The sequence below is a fragment of the Pelodiscus sinensis genome, chromosome 1 (genome assembly GCF_049634645.1).
Source record: "Pelodiscus sinensis isolate JC-2024 chromosome 1, ASM4963464v1, whole genome shotgun sequence".
NCBI classification, from domain to species: domain Eukaryota; kingdom Metazoa; phylum Chordata; order Testudines; family Trionychidae; genus Pelodiscus; species Pelodiscus sinensis.
In genome coordinates, this window is record NC_134711.1 from 113,546,267 (window position 1) to 113,561,104 (window position 14,838).

Below are 14,838 nucleotides of genomic sequence, written 5' to 3' on the forward strand. Positions count from 1 at the left end.
TATTTCGAAATAACGCTAGTTGTCTTGAAATAACAGTGCAGTGTAGCTGAACCCAAAGTATCAGGCCATTTTCTACCCAGATCCTTGGCCCTCAATTAAGTAAAGAATAAGCAATGGGGCAGTCGGTAAGAGGTGTAAGAAACATTGCTAGTAATATTACTGCCTTCACAGCCAGCCCTGCACTTGCATTACAGAGTTTCCATGTCTTCATTAATCTAGCACCTTCCCAAAATGTGATCCTCTTTCTCCAGTTTCATCTAATATAGAACAGTGGGAATACAGCACGTTTCTGGGGACTACTTTGTCATTAACTCAGCATTCAAAAATCATGATGTCTGGCCCCTCCTGGCAGAAAAAAAGGCTTAAAATCATGAGATTTTAAAAATAATAAACAGAGAGTTCCTTTAATTTGCTTTCTAATTCTTGAATGTATAGGAAGTCATATTTTCAAGGTTTTCTCTGCAACACAGAGGCTGGAAATGTAGTTTTGTTTTTGTTTTTTAAATGTAAGCTGAGATTCTTATGACTCCAGAAACTGCAGATTGCTGGGAAACCACATTAATTTTGGTACTTAAGATAAAATAAGGAAAGTGGTCAACTGTGATAAATGGTCACCACTGAACTCACAGTTCAGTTTCTCCTCCTTTACAGGAGTCTTCCTGTAACATTGAAAATGCACTTCTGGGCCCTTTGGATTGTTCTGTGCTAGACGGTTTCTGAACAGCGTTGTTTACATCTTCACTTGTATAATGTTTGGTTCAGATGGGAAATCAAATAATTAATTTATAAAAATGGAATTAGGAATTTTAAAATTCTGATTATCCATCAGTCTTAAAGCTTTCTGTAACAGCCATTGCCATAACATCTGAGTGCTCCACAGGTAAAGTAGGCTGGCATTGCATGATGCATGATGGACTTTATAGAGGATTGTTTCTCTGCCAACTGCTTAAGAACCTGGATTACCCTTAAATCCTTTTCATGGTTATTTAAAAAGAAACATTCACCAGATAAATAGAAATCATTTGTATGTGTAAAACAATACAGCTGTGTCTAGCCTGGCAAGTTTTTCCGCAAAAGCAGCTGCTTTTGTGGATAAACTTGCCAGCTGTCTATACTGGCCACTTGAATTTCCACAAGAACACCGACGATCTCATGTAAGAAATCAGTGCTTCTTGCAGAAATACTATGCTGCTCCCGTTCGGGCAAAAGTCCTTTTGCACAAAAGCTTTTGTGCAAAAGGGCCAGTGTAGACAGCTCAGATTTGTTTTGCGCAAAAAAGCCCCGATCGCAAAAATGGCGATCGGGGCTTTTTTGCGCAAAAGCGCGTCTAGATTGGCACGGACGCTTTTCCGCTTTGCGAAAAAGTGTTTGTGCCAATCTAGACGCTCTTTTCCGCAAATGCTTTTAACGGAAAACTTTTCCGTTAAAAGCATTTGCGGAAAATCATGCTAGTCTAGACGTAGCCTACTAGTTTGTGGGGAGTGAAAGCCTCTAGTGCTTAAGCTAACAAAGCAGGCCTGCTAACAGGCAATAGCAAACCCGTATCTATCTAAGGTACCCCTGTTTGCTCTAGTATCTAATTACCTTACAATCTTTAACCTCTTAACTAGTCTCTGAGGGAGGAAATTATAACACAGATTTTACAGAGTTACTTTGTCCTGCCCAAAGTAACACAGGAAACCTGTTGTAGAGCCCAGATTTGAACAGTCCTTCTAGTGCCCTAATCACTGGATTATCTTCTTCTCATAAATCCCTCTCTGTGGTCTAGCCATTGGGAGGTTGGGGGGGGGGGGAGGGGAAGAGCTACACAGCATTAGCATCAGTTCTATCTAGTCATTCATGGCAATCCTGGTATTCACTAAGTATATGATGATGGATAGGTTCCTATGCCCACACCTCCCACAGTATAAAAAACCAAATCTTTTTCATGTTTTACCTTTATTAGTTCTGGCCTATGTTTCTCTTTCTTTGATTTGAGGAAGAGGTGGTGAGCATCCCTCACTGAGCTGTGGTGGCCTCCCTCCAAGCCAGAGGGTGAGGTACTTGGCAGGCCGAGTTCACCCCATACATCAGACATGGAGGGATGGAACAGGAAGCATAAAAGTTGGGGCTCCTAGTTCATTGACTGGCAAGACCAGGAAGAAGCTAGATATAGGCCACTCCCCACAGACCCTGCTGCTGGGTCAGGTGACACCCTGGACAAAGAGAGACTCAACACCTAAGAAAAGTGGAAGTTACTGAGACTGCCAGACACTGAGTACCTGGAGAAGCCAGAGGACCTAGGTGGTGAACTGGGCCTGAGACATCCCAATGGCAAGGATGAGCTGGAACCACAGGGACTACCAGTGGGTGAATCTCAGATGAACCAGGCGGTGGCCAGGAGCTCAGGCAGCCTGATGCCAAGGAGAAGCTGGAGCCACCAGGACTGCTGATTGCCAAGAAGCCAGAGGAACCTGTTTGAGAGCCCAGGTACAAAGTAGCCCAAGGGTGGAGTTGGACAGCATGGTGAATTAGTGGTCAGTCAGCATGTTGCAGAAGGATTCCTGCTGACTGTGTGGTGGGTTGAACTGCCACTGCCAGGGGCCTTGGCTAGAACATAGTGGAGTAGGGTAAGCCAGTGTTTCCTACTCCTCTTCCCCACCTCAGAGTGGCAGGCTCCCTGTTGTAATATATTAGGGTACGTCTACACTACAACGTTAATTCGAACTAACTTAGTTCGAATTAGTTAATTCGAACTAAGCTAATTCGAACTAACGGATCTAGACTAAAAAACTAGTTCGAATTAGCGTTTTGCTAATTCGAACTAGCATGTCCACATTAAGTGGACCCTGAACCAAGCTTAAGGATGGCCGGAAGCAGTGCCGGCAGGGCATCAGAGGAGGTCTTAGAGCGTGGAGCTGCTGTCTCAGGCTAGCCGAGGGCTGCGCTTAAAGGGTCCCGACCCCCACCCCGGACAGACAGTTCTCAGGGGTTCCCCGCTTGCAAAGCAGTCCTGGCTTGGAGTGCCCACATTGGGCACATCACAGCACTCGGCCATCAGACCGGCTGCACTTGCCGCAGGCTGCCATCTGGGGAGATGGAGCAATCGGGGGGCTGCAGGAGAGGTTACACCCCAAAAGCCCGCAGAGCCAGCCCAGTCCTCCCCATAGGGGGCGCGTACCCCATTCCTCCCTCACCTCCTTCCACTTACCCTTCCCTAACCCCTCTTCTTGATGTACAAAATAAAGGACAATTGTGGTCAAAAATGGAATCTGTCTTTATTGAACAAAACTGGGGGAGACTGGGAAAAGGAGGTGGGAGAGGGGAAGAGAGAGGCTGGGAGAGGGGAGGCCAACTAAAATGATCAGGGGTTGGGAACAGGTCCCATATGAAGAGAGGTTAAAGAGACTGGGACTGCTCAGCTTAGAAAAGAGGAGACGGAGGGGGGACAGGATAGAGGTCTCTAAAAGCAGGAGTTGGGTGGAGAGGGTGCATACAGAAAAGTTCTTCATTAGTTCCCATAAAGAAGGACTAGAGGACACCAAAGGAAAGGAATGGGTAGCAGGCTTCAAACTAATAACAGAAAGTTGTTCTTCACAAAGCAAAGAGTCAGCCTGTAGAACTCCTTGCTGCAGGAGGCTGTGAAGGCTAGAACTAGAACAGAGTTTAAAGAGAAGTGAGATCAAGTCATGGAAGTTGGGTCCATGGAGTGCTATTAGCCAGGGGGTAGGAATTGTGTCCCTGCCCAAGGTTTGTGGAAGGCTGGAGAGGGATGACATGAGACAAATGGCTTGGTCACTGTCTTCGGTCCATCCCCTCCAGGGTCCCTAGGGTTGGCCGCTGTCGGCAGACAGGCTACTGGGCTAGATGGACCTTTGCTCTGACCCAGGACGGCCATTGTAAGCTCAGGGCTCAGAGTCGGGGTTCTCACTGGACCCCCTTGATTTTCATGCACACCTGCTCCTGGGTGGCCAGGCTGGCAGCTCTCCTGCCCTAGCCGGCCACTTTCCTGTCCACGAGGTCCACGATGTCCACACTAGCCCAGGCGGGTGCCCGCCTCTTGCGGTCGGGAGCCGCCAGCCTGGTCCCGGGAAGAGGGGGAGGGTTGGGGGGCATCAGGTGGGTGGCTCGAGCTGTGTCAGGTGCAGGGTCTGCTAGCTGGGTGCTGGCAGGCTTGCACCTGGTACGGGCACCGTAGCCAGCCTTTAAGGGGTCCGGGGCCGGGAGGGGGGCAGACGAGTTTCCCTGGTGTTGGCCAGAGTGGCCACCAGGGAAACCTGGGGAGGGCTAGCCTCCCACTAGTTTGAATTAAGGGGCTACACAGCCCTTAATTCGAACTAGTAAGTTCGAACTAGGCTTAATCCTCGTGGAATGAGGATTACCTAGTTCGAACTAAGCGCTCCGTTAGTTTGAATTAAATTCGAACTAATGGAGCACTAGTGTAGCACCTATGAAAGTTAGTTCGAACTAACGTTTGTTAGTTCGAACTAACTTTGTAGTGTAGACATACCCTTACTGACTTGACAGTACTCCCAAATTGCCCTGACCCCACTAATTTCCACCCTTCCCTCAAAGTAGGTGTAACACTGGTCATCTTGTCAGGTGGTATGGCCTCATTCCACTCCTAGAAGACCCAACAGACCAAATGCCAGGCTACATACATCATCCTGTCTCTGTTTCTCTCACTCTGCCTTTTCTCTGTCTCTCCCTTCTGTTCTTCCCTCTGCATTTTTGTCCCTGAAGCTTTTCCCAATTCCTTCCTGCATGGGCTTCATTCTCAACACTTTCTTATTCTATCTAATAAAATGTTAAGGAATGTAATAGCTTATGATGACATTAAAAGTATATTATTTTATTTAACATTCTAATGGAATTAATAATATTTAAAGTCTTCACACCTCTCTGAACCTTGATTCAGGCTGACTGCAGACTCAAAAATGCAACATTGCATGAATTGATACTGTTCATGATGGAAAGGTTTTATGCATGACCATGAGTGCTAGAAACATACTATTTAAAAATATAAACTGAGTATTTTGCACTATCTCAGTATGTTGTGTAATTTGCATAAATACTTCAGGTTGGCATGATCAGGCCCATAGGCTGTGTTTTTAATACTTCTATCCAATTACAATAGTTATGAAATAAAAATTGTGATTGTGAGCCATGGTAATAGCAAGTTCATCACCTCTGCCTCCAGTATAGGAAATGATCTCCCCCAAGTGGATCAATAGAGAATGGTGTGGATTTTAGGCCCAGAAAAGTCATGTCTTCCTCAGAGCACTATTTTTGTTTGTATCTTTTGAGCAAATTAGAGATGAAGGCTGAACAGGAACCCCAAACCAGCTTGCCCCCTCTCCATCCACACCCCTTATATGTTTGTCTTGGAAATAGTGGCCTAGTGTATGAATAGCATAAAAGAAGTGCATCTATGTTACAGCAAACCGTGTCTGTGGCTTTGCAATTAGTTTCTGACATAGTTTGTTCTAACAAAACTGTTCTTCCTTTTAGGGGCCAGCAGATCAGATCTGACAGGAAAAAGTCTGAGCCTGTTTCAAACCAAACTGAGAAGGACTTTAAGGACTTTCCTTTTTTTTAATCTGTTTAAGCTAATTTACTTCTCAAATACCTGCAAAAACCTGTTTAGAGGCATGGAATAAGCTGATTAAAAGTATACCAAAAGTGTAATACATTATATTCATCTCAGGTTTAGATTAAATAAAAGTTTCCAGGTCATCACTAAATTCACATTCAGTGAAGATACAGCTCAGAAGGATAAAGTATAGCTTTCCAATAGACTGTTTCAGCAAATATTGAAAATCTTTAGGCTTGAGTTTTTTCAAGAAGCTTTCAGGGCCTTAGGCGCCCAGGACCAGAGTTTCAAGGTTATTTTGGTGCTTAATAATGTAGACTGGTATATGGGGTTTATTGGAAGTTCCACTGAAATCAGTGGAAGTTAGGCATCTGAATATTTTGAAAATGTTTGTAGGTGTCTGTAAAAGGGCCCTTCCAGTCTGAGCCTCTAGTCACTGGCCCCGTTGGGCCCTTCACGGCTACTTCCTTATCAGCCACCACAAGTGCTGCTCCTGTTACTCAGGATAGTGTGCCTTAGGGGAGAGGAAGGAAGACTCGGGCCCGCTCTCTCTCCGAGTCCCGACCCAGAGCCCTAAGGTTGGGGGGGAGTCACGACTCCTCCATGTGACCTGACTGATGGGGTGTAACCTCTTAATGCACCAGTCCGTGGGCTTACTTCCCTAGCCCTGCCCTGGGCTGATTCCTCCCCCTCTTAGCTCACCCGGTTCCACCACCATTGGGCGTTCTCTCTCCGGCGTCTGAAAATCACCACGCCCCTTTTTGTCCGGGCCTCCTCTCTCCCCAGACACCTCTGGTCTCACCTCCATCGTAAGTCCTCCATCCCTCCTTCGTCTAGTCTCTTCCTCTCCTTCCGTGTCTTTGTCCGCCCCTCAGGTCTCCTCCCTTCTCCCTTTTTTCCTCCAGACCTCTGCCCCAGGATGCCCTGTGATGTCCCCACTGATGTCATCCACCCTGCAGCCGGCGGGTGATGCCCCGCGTCGTCTGCCTACGCCTTCCTGCACGCTCCCAAACGCGTTGCTGCTTGCAGCTGGGGTGGCGGGTAGTTGCCCGGCAACCCTGGGCGAGGCGGCCCCTTGCGTGGTGCTGCCGCCGCCCCCGTCTCCCTGGCTGGCCTTACGCACACTAGTTCCATCAGCTGGGGTGGCGTCTGGTTGCCCAGCAACCCCGGGCGAGGCTGCCCCTTGCGTGGCACCACCGGCGCATGCGCCGTCCGGCCGCTTCAGCTCAGCCACACGGGATAGTGGACGGCACCCCGCTGTGTCCTGTTGCTTGTCCCCCACCAAGAAGGGAGAGGTGCAAGTGCAGGGCTCTGTTGCCCCATCACAGTGTCTATCTAATTTTTAGGAGCCTCGATGCCTTTGAAAGTTTGGACCCCAAACCCCAATGAAATTCAATGGAGTCAGATACATAATGTCCCTAGGCTCCAATGTAATTCACAGCCTTAATCACCACAAGTGGTATAGGACCTCCATTTTTCCTTCCACTTAAAAATATGATATTGCTATCCGCACAATGCCCGTTATCTACACATGCTGTGTACTGGGTCAGAGGAAAGAATGCCTCCTAATGCATTACTACCACTTCTTGCTGTCCTTGAATATTCCATGGAAGTCTTCTCCAAAGACTGCCCACGCTCAGTACAGCTTGAAACTACAGCCTGGCTACATACAGCTATGAACATATTGGTTTGCTATATAAGGTAAGCAAGCAGTGTTTTATTTTTATTTACACTGCATTCTTATCTTGTCATTCTTTTATTACAGGAAGACAAAGCAAGTTAAAATTACAGTAGGAAGTTGGCAATGGTGTATGTATTCCCTAATCCAAACAATTTAAAGCTCCATTAAACAAACATTCCTTATTGTTGATATAAGATCACAGACCTGCTATCTGCTTTTTAAAGCCTGATTTGCAATAGAAGGCACAGGGTGGAATAAAGGTGTGTGAGAAGCATCTGATTAGGGCAATTGTAAACATCATCAGTGCCACTAAGTTTTTATCTATAGGTAATGGACAGAATTGCTTTCTCTGAATTTAGTTTAACTGGCATTATACTGTCTCCACTAGTTTCATGAAAAGAGTAATAGGTACATTTCATTGTTTTCCAATGAGTCTGAATCAATGGCTCTTCTTATCTGATGTCAATCTGCTTTTATTCTTCAACAAATAATTCTAATGATGATCCCATAGCTTTCATATTTGCAGGGTAGGAAATGTGCCACATAAGTCCATGGTTTTAATATAGTAGCTATTTTTTGATTGGCAAGCTAGGAGAACTAAATTAGTGTAGGTGAAACTAAAGTATCATCACAGCAAGCAATTATTAGCATTTTGATTGGCAGTTTCTATGGAGATGTCAAGGGTTGAATGAACTTGGGAGTCTCTGACACTTTGGTGATTCACCAAGAGCAAGTATGGGGTTCTGTCATCTCTAATCTCAGATGCCTTTTAGCTGTGCAACTTTGGCAGACATCAGCCCCAACAACTCCTGTTCCTAAGTCTCCCTAAAACTACCTCCTAGCTATGTCCAGTCCCTGTTACAGGACACTCACAGGGCTAATACCAAGTATGCTCCCTCCAAACAGCCAATATACCCAAGAGTTGCCAACACAGCTGGGTTTATAGTTTACTACACCATAATGCACAATGCTGAGATACTTTGTAGTAAAACTAAGAATAAGTGTATTAAGAAAGGGCATAGATTTAAGTTATTTCAGCCAAGAGTCAAAGAGATATGCAAGGGTTTAAAAAAAAACCCCACAAATAACAAGCACACCCCATTGTCCTGCACAACCTAACTCTGACCTTGCTTTAAATTATGATAAAAGGAAGCTGCATAACAAATTTGGTGGTCCTAGCTCGTAGCGTTTAGGATGTCTTCTTGAACAAATGGACTCACAGACAGACAGATGGGCAGATAGACAGAAGCACATTTCTAAAATAGATAGTAAGATGAAATTGCCACAGATTTCAGTGGGCTTAAGTTACGTTGCTGCAAAATTGAATTCCAACTGGCTATGCAATTCACAGGGCCTAGACTTTATACTAGACATGGGGAATTTTTTTTGAGGTAGGGACCGCTGACCCACAGAAAAATGAGTTGGGGGCCACACACAAGTGAGAAGCAAAGTGAGAAGCCGCTGGCTGAAAAGGAGAAAGATACTTCCCATACTCCTCTTGCACACAAGAGCTTACAGGGGGGCTTGAACTAGTAGATATTGGGTACTCCAGCCCTGCGTGTGTGTGGCAGGGGGGGCTGGAGCACTAGCATGAGCCGCCCCAATGCTGAGCCTCGGGACCCAAATCCAGGTAAGCTGGGAGCTGCATCCAACCCCCAGACCTGAGGCTCCCCAGCCCTGCTTTACACTTTCATATTTAAAAATGTTGTTCCAGTTCTCTGAACCTTACACCATCATCAGAATAATTCAGACTCACTATTCAGTTTATTTTCTAGAAAAAAGGTGGGTGCACTTGTTGAGATCCTACTTTATTTGAGTATTTTTTGTAAATATTACTGATCAAGATGTATATAACTTTCTTGTAAGTCAGCATTTATCCCCATTACCACAGAGTGATCTTTCTCTGCTTTTTTAATTTTGACTGTAGAAGGGAAACTCAGCATCTGAATTACCAGCGCGTAGTACATATTGATAAATGTTGACAGAAAATAAGACTGATTATGTTGTAAAACTCAACCTTATAAAATGGTCTGATTTAGCAATCTGGTCATTTTATTTTGGAAAACAAAAAGACTCCAAAATTAACCAACAGACAAAATGGCACTACGTTCTGAAGTCACATCCCCATTCTAGTGACTTTTTTTATTGCAATTACTTATCTTCATTGCTGGGCTATTTGGAAACAAGTCCCCCTCTCTTTTTTTCCCCATAGAATATAAAGATTAGTAAATAAATATTCTTGTCTGGCTGTAGCTTTAACTATCCTATTCTAAGCAAAACATGTACATGATGGACCAAATTCCTGATGGGATGATGGGTAAAGGGGTCAACTGTTCTTGGGCTGGCAAATCAAAAGGACCCAAGGGTCCCAGCCACCAGTGCTGCACAAGCAGAGCCCTGGTTCCTTTAATCACTATCGAATCACTACGCTCTGCATATAGATATTGTACAATTGCACACTTTTCCTATGTTTTCTCTCTTTAATGTCAGAGCCAATTCAAATTCCACAAGGTTCTTCTCTCTTGGTATATGTTTCTTTCTAAAAAAAACAGATGTCAGTGCCATGCCCTGCCATTACACCATGCATCATCGCTTTCACAATAGTGAGATAACAAGAAACAAGTTTTGATTCCTGAATGAATTATATTGATAGCAATGAATAAAACAGATGCAACAGCTTGATTTTCAAAAGTTAAATTGAACTCTCCATGCCCCCTGCAAGGAGAGGCGGAGGGGAAGATTAGCCAACTGAGCAAACAAGACAAGAAAAGGAGGAAGAAATTATGTGCAACACATTAATGTAATTGAAATAAAATTGTATTTGTGTGTTATCCACGGACAGACCCACATGCATTCTCCAGTGTTCTTGCCGTTTCAGCAGAACACAGAAACACATGTGTAACTTTAAGCACATGAGTAACCCCTTTGAAGTCAGTGGGACTACTCATTAGCGTAACTACTTTGCTGGATCAGGTTTAGGTAGCTGAAGGATCAAGCCTACAGAGAACGTTTTGAGATACATGCACACATATGTTACCCAAATACGTAAAGAAACACACATACACAAACATTTACATACATACTGCAGTATGAAACTTGAACAACAGAGAACCATTCCGAAATCATAGTCTCTGATCTATATAACTACGTGCTTAACTTTAAGCTCGTGAGCATTATGTTTATGTAAGTGGTTTGCTGAATCAGGGCCAGAGACTTTAGGACATTTCACAATTGAGCCCTGCATGAGCTGGCCTGCCAAATGTGACGATGATGTACAAGCAGTGCCACTGACTTCAACTTCATTGTCAGCTTCGGTATCTTGCTGAATTCAAAGATTCAAATATTTAAGGCTACAGGGAACCATTGTAACCACCAAGTCTGATTTACTGCACAACACAGGCCACTGAACCTCACCCAATAATGTCTGCATCGAGCTTGTAAGCTCTGATTGAGTTATCATATTTTTTTAGCCACACATCTGGTCTTGATCTAAAAGCTTCATGTGATGAAGAACTTGGGCATGATTGTTAATGGCCAGGAAAGAAAAACAGGCCATATTTATCCTAGCATATGAATACGATTCAAATTGTGTCAGTAATTCAGTTTCATAGAACTATAAAAATGTAGGGCTGGAAAGCATCTCAAGAGGTCAACAAGTTAATTTCTCCATGTTGAGACAGGCCCAATTATTCCTACACCATCCTTGACAAGTGATTGTCAATCCGTTCTTAAAAACATCCAGCTTCCATAGTCTCCCCTGGTAACTTATTCCAGTGCTTAGCTAAGCTTACAGTTGGAAAGCTTTTTCCTAAGGTCTGTCCCAAATCTCCCTTACTCCATATTAAGCTCATTACTTCTTGGTCTTTCTTTGGACATGCAGAACAAATGATTAAAGTCCACTATGTAACAGTGCTTAACATCTTTGAAGACTGGTATCAGTTGTTACCACCTCTAAAATGTTTTGTGAAGACTATCAAAGGCAGTGGGGGGGGGGGGGAGGAGGAGAGGCAACAGAATTTCTGGACCTCTGAGCAAAGTAGGGCAGGCTACTGCTCTGTGCTTCTGGAAGGGGTGGAGCCTCAGGCAGAGGGGGCAGGGCGGTGGCAGCCAGACCTCAGTGCAGCACCATGCCCCCCCTACAATCCTCAGAGCTGCCCAGAATGCATCTGGCTAGCTTAAAAAACTAGCTGTCAGTGGACACTCTAGAGGTATGTCTACACTACAAAGTTAATTCAAACTAACAGACGTTAGTTCGAATTAACTTTGATAGGCGCTACACATACAAACCGCTATTTCGAACTTAATTCGAACTAGCAGAGCGCTTAATTCGAACTAGGTAAACCACATTCTACGAGGACTAATGCCTAGTTCGAATTAAGTAGTTCGAATTAAGAGCTGTGTGGCCACTTAATTCGAACTAGTGGGCAGCTAGCACTCTTCAGCTTGCCCTGGTGGCCACTCTGGCACCACCAGGGAAACTCTTCTGCCCCCCTCCTGGCCCCGGAGCCCTTAAAGGGGCACGGTCTGGCTACAGTGCCCGTGCCAGGTGCAAGCCTGCCAGCACCCAGCCAGAAGACCCTGCACCTGGTACATCATGAGCCAGCCACCCGCTGCCACCCAGCCCTCTGCCTATTCCCAGGACCAGGCTGGCAGCTCCCAGGTGCCTGCCAGGGGCTGTAAGAGGCGGGCGCCCGACTGGTCCAGTGCGGAGATAGTGGACCTCATCCACGACGTCCGCACTAGGCACAGGAAAGTGGCCAGCTAGGGCAGGATAGCTGCCACACAGGAGCAGGTTTGCATGAAAATTATGGTGGTCCAGTGAGACCCCCAACCCTGAGCCCTGAGCTTAGAACATAAAAACATAAGAATGGCCGTACTGGGTCAGACCAAAGGTCCATCTAGCCCAGTATCCTGTCTGCTGACAGCGGCCAACGCTAGGTACCCTGGAGGGGATGGACTGAAGACAATGACCAAGCTATTTGTCTCGTGCCATCCATCTCCAGCCTTCCACAAACAGAGGCCAGGGACACCATTTCTCCCCCCTGGCTAATACCACTCCATGGACCCAACCTCCATGAATTTATCTAACTTCTCTTTAAACTCTGTTCTAGTTCCAGCCTTCACAGCCTCCTGCAGCAAGGAGTTCCACAGGTTGACTATTTGCTTTGTGAAGAAGAACTTTCTTAGTTTGAAGCCTGCTACCCATTCATTTCATTTGGTGTCCTCTAGTCCTTCTGTTATGGGAACTAATGAAGAACTTTTCTTTATGCACCCTCTCCACACCACACATGCTTTTATAGACCTCTATCATATCCCCCCTCAGTCTCCTCTTTTCTAAGCTGAAAAGTCCCACCCTCTTTAGCCTCTCTTCATATGGGATCTGTTCCAAACCCCTGATCATTTTAGTTGCCCTTTTCTGACCTTTGTTCAAAAACCCCTTTTCCTGCAAGATCGGTAAACCTCCTTTTGTGCAAAAACCTTAGCAAAAAAACGGATCGGCAGAAAATATGCAAATGAAATCATGACTCATGCAAATGAGTCCCTCATTAGCATATTTTTGGCCGAGAAAACTCGTAGTGTAGATGTAGTGTAAGTGCCTAAATTTCTGCTGATGGGCAGGCACACATCTGCCTCAGTCCTGCACCTTGTGGGAGTCTCAAAGAAGGTGTTCCCTCACCTAGCTCACCTTTGTGGCCCAAACCAGTAGGTATGTTTAGAGGTCACGTACTAGATTAAACACCTCATGGTACAGTACAGAGGTGCTGTCACTATCTAGCCTGAAACTTGGCATAGTCACTGAAGATATTAGGAGGTCAGGTTCAGTCTCCTCCTCTGGCATGTGTTAGATCAGTGATTTGAGCACAGGTTTTGTACCTCACATCACAGTATAACAACTGCCCTCTCACTATGATGTATGGGAATTATTCAAATTTTGGAAATGATTAAATAGCAATTAGCGAAGAGCCTTGAACTTGGGTCTCCCATATTCTAGCTGAGGGCCTTAATCACTGGGCTGTAGCAGTGGCTCCACCTTTGTTTGCTATAACCTATTGACTATTCAAGAATTCCAGAAATGTCGCTATAGAATAGCCCAGTAACTTTTCTCTTGGAAGGCAGGAGACCTGCATTTAAGCAGGTGGGATGACTCGCATGACTGGAGCGCTGTCATGGAAGGGTATAGACTGTTCAGGAACAACAGGCAGGGGAGAAAAGGAGGAGGAGTTGCACTATATGTAAGAGAGCTCCAAAGAGGGAGAAAAACCTGTTGAGAGTCTATGGGTTAAGTTTAAAGGAGCAAACAACAGCATTGATGTTGTGGTTGGTGTTTGCTACAGGCCACCGAATCAGGTGGATGAGGTAGATGAGGCTTTCTTCGGACAACTGAGCGAAGCTTCCAGATCACAGGCCCTGGTTCTCGTGGGGGACTTTAATCACCCTGACATCTGCTGGGAAACCTATACGGCAGTACACAGGCAATCCAGGAAGTTTTTGGAGAATGTTGGGGATAACTTCTTGACACAGGTGCTGAAGGATCCGACCAGGGGCCGTGCGCAGCTTGACCTTCTGCTCACAAACAGGGAGAAACCAATAGGGGAAGTGGAGGTGGGTGACAACCTGGGAAGCAGTGATCATGAGATGGTAGATTTCAGGATCCTGACGAAAGGAAGAAAAGAGAGTAGTAAAATACACACCTTGGACTTCAAAAAAGCAGATTTTGACTCCCTCTGAGATCTGATGGGCAGAATCCCCTGGGATGTTAACATGAAGGGGAAAGGAGTCCAGGACAGCTGGCAGTATTTTAAAGAAGCCTTATTGAAGGCACAGAAAGAAACCATCCTGACGCGTAGCAAGAGAGGCAAACATGGTAGGAGACCGGACTGGCTTACAGGGGAAATCCTTGGTGAACTTAAGCACAAAAAGGAAGCTTACAAAGAGTGGAAACTTGGACAAATGACCAGGGAGGAGTTTAAAGGTATAGCTCGAGAATGCCGGGGGGTTATCAGGAAGGCGAAAGCGCAAATGGAATTGCGACTGGCTAAGGATGTGAAGGATAACAAGAAAGGTTTCTACAGGCATGTTAAGAAGAAGAAGGTGATCAGAGAGGGTGTGCGGCCCCTAATGGATGAAGGAGGTAACCTAGTGACAGATGATGTGGGGAAAGCTGAAGTACTCAATGCTTTCTTTGCCTCTGTTTTCACGGACAAGGTCGGCTCCTGGACTTCTGCGCCAAGTGATGCAAGATGGGATGAAGATGGACAGCCCGTGGTGGGTAAAGAACAGGTTAGGAACTATTTAGAAAAGCTAAACGTACATAAATCCATGGGTCCGGACTTAGTGCACCTGAGGGTACTGAGGGAGTTGGCAAATGTCATTGTGGAGCCTTTGGCTATTATCTTTGAAAAGTCGTGGAGATCGGGAGAAATCCCGGATGACTGGAAAAAGGCAAATGTAGTGCCCATCTTCAAAAAAGGGAAGAAGGATGATCCAGGGAACTATAGGCCGGTCAGTCTTACCTCAGTTCCTGGAAAAATCATGGAAGGGATCCTTAAGGAATCCATATTGAGGCACTTGGATGAGAGGAAAG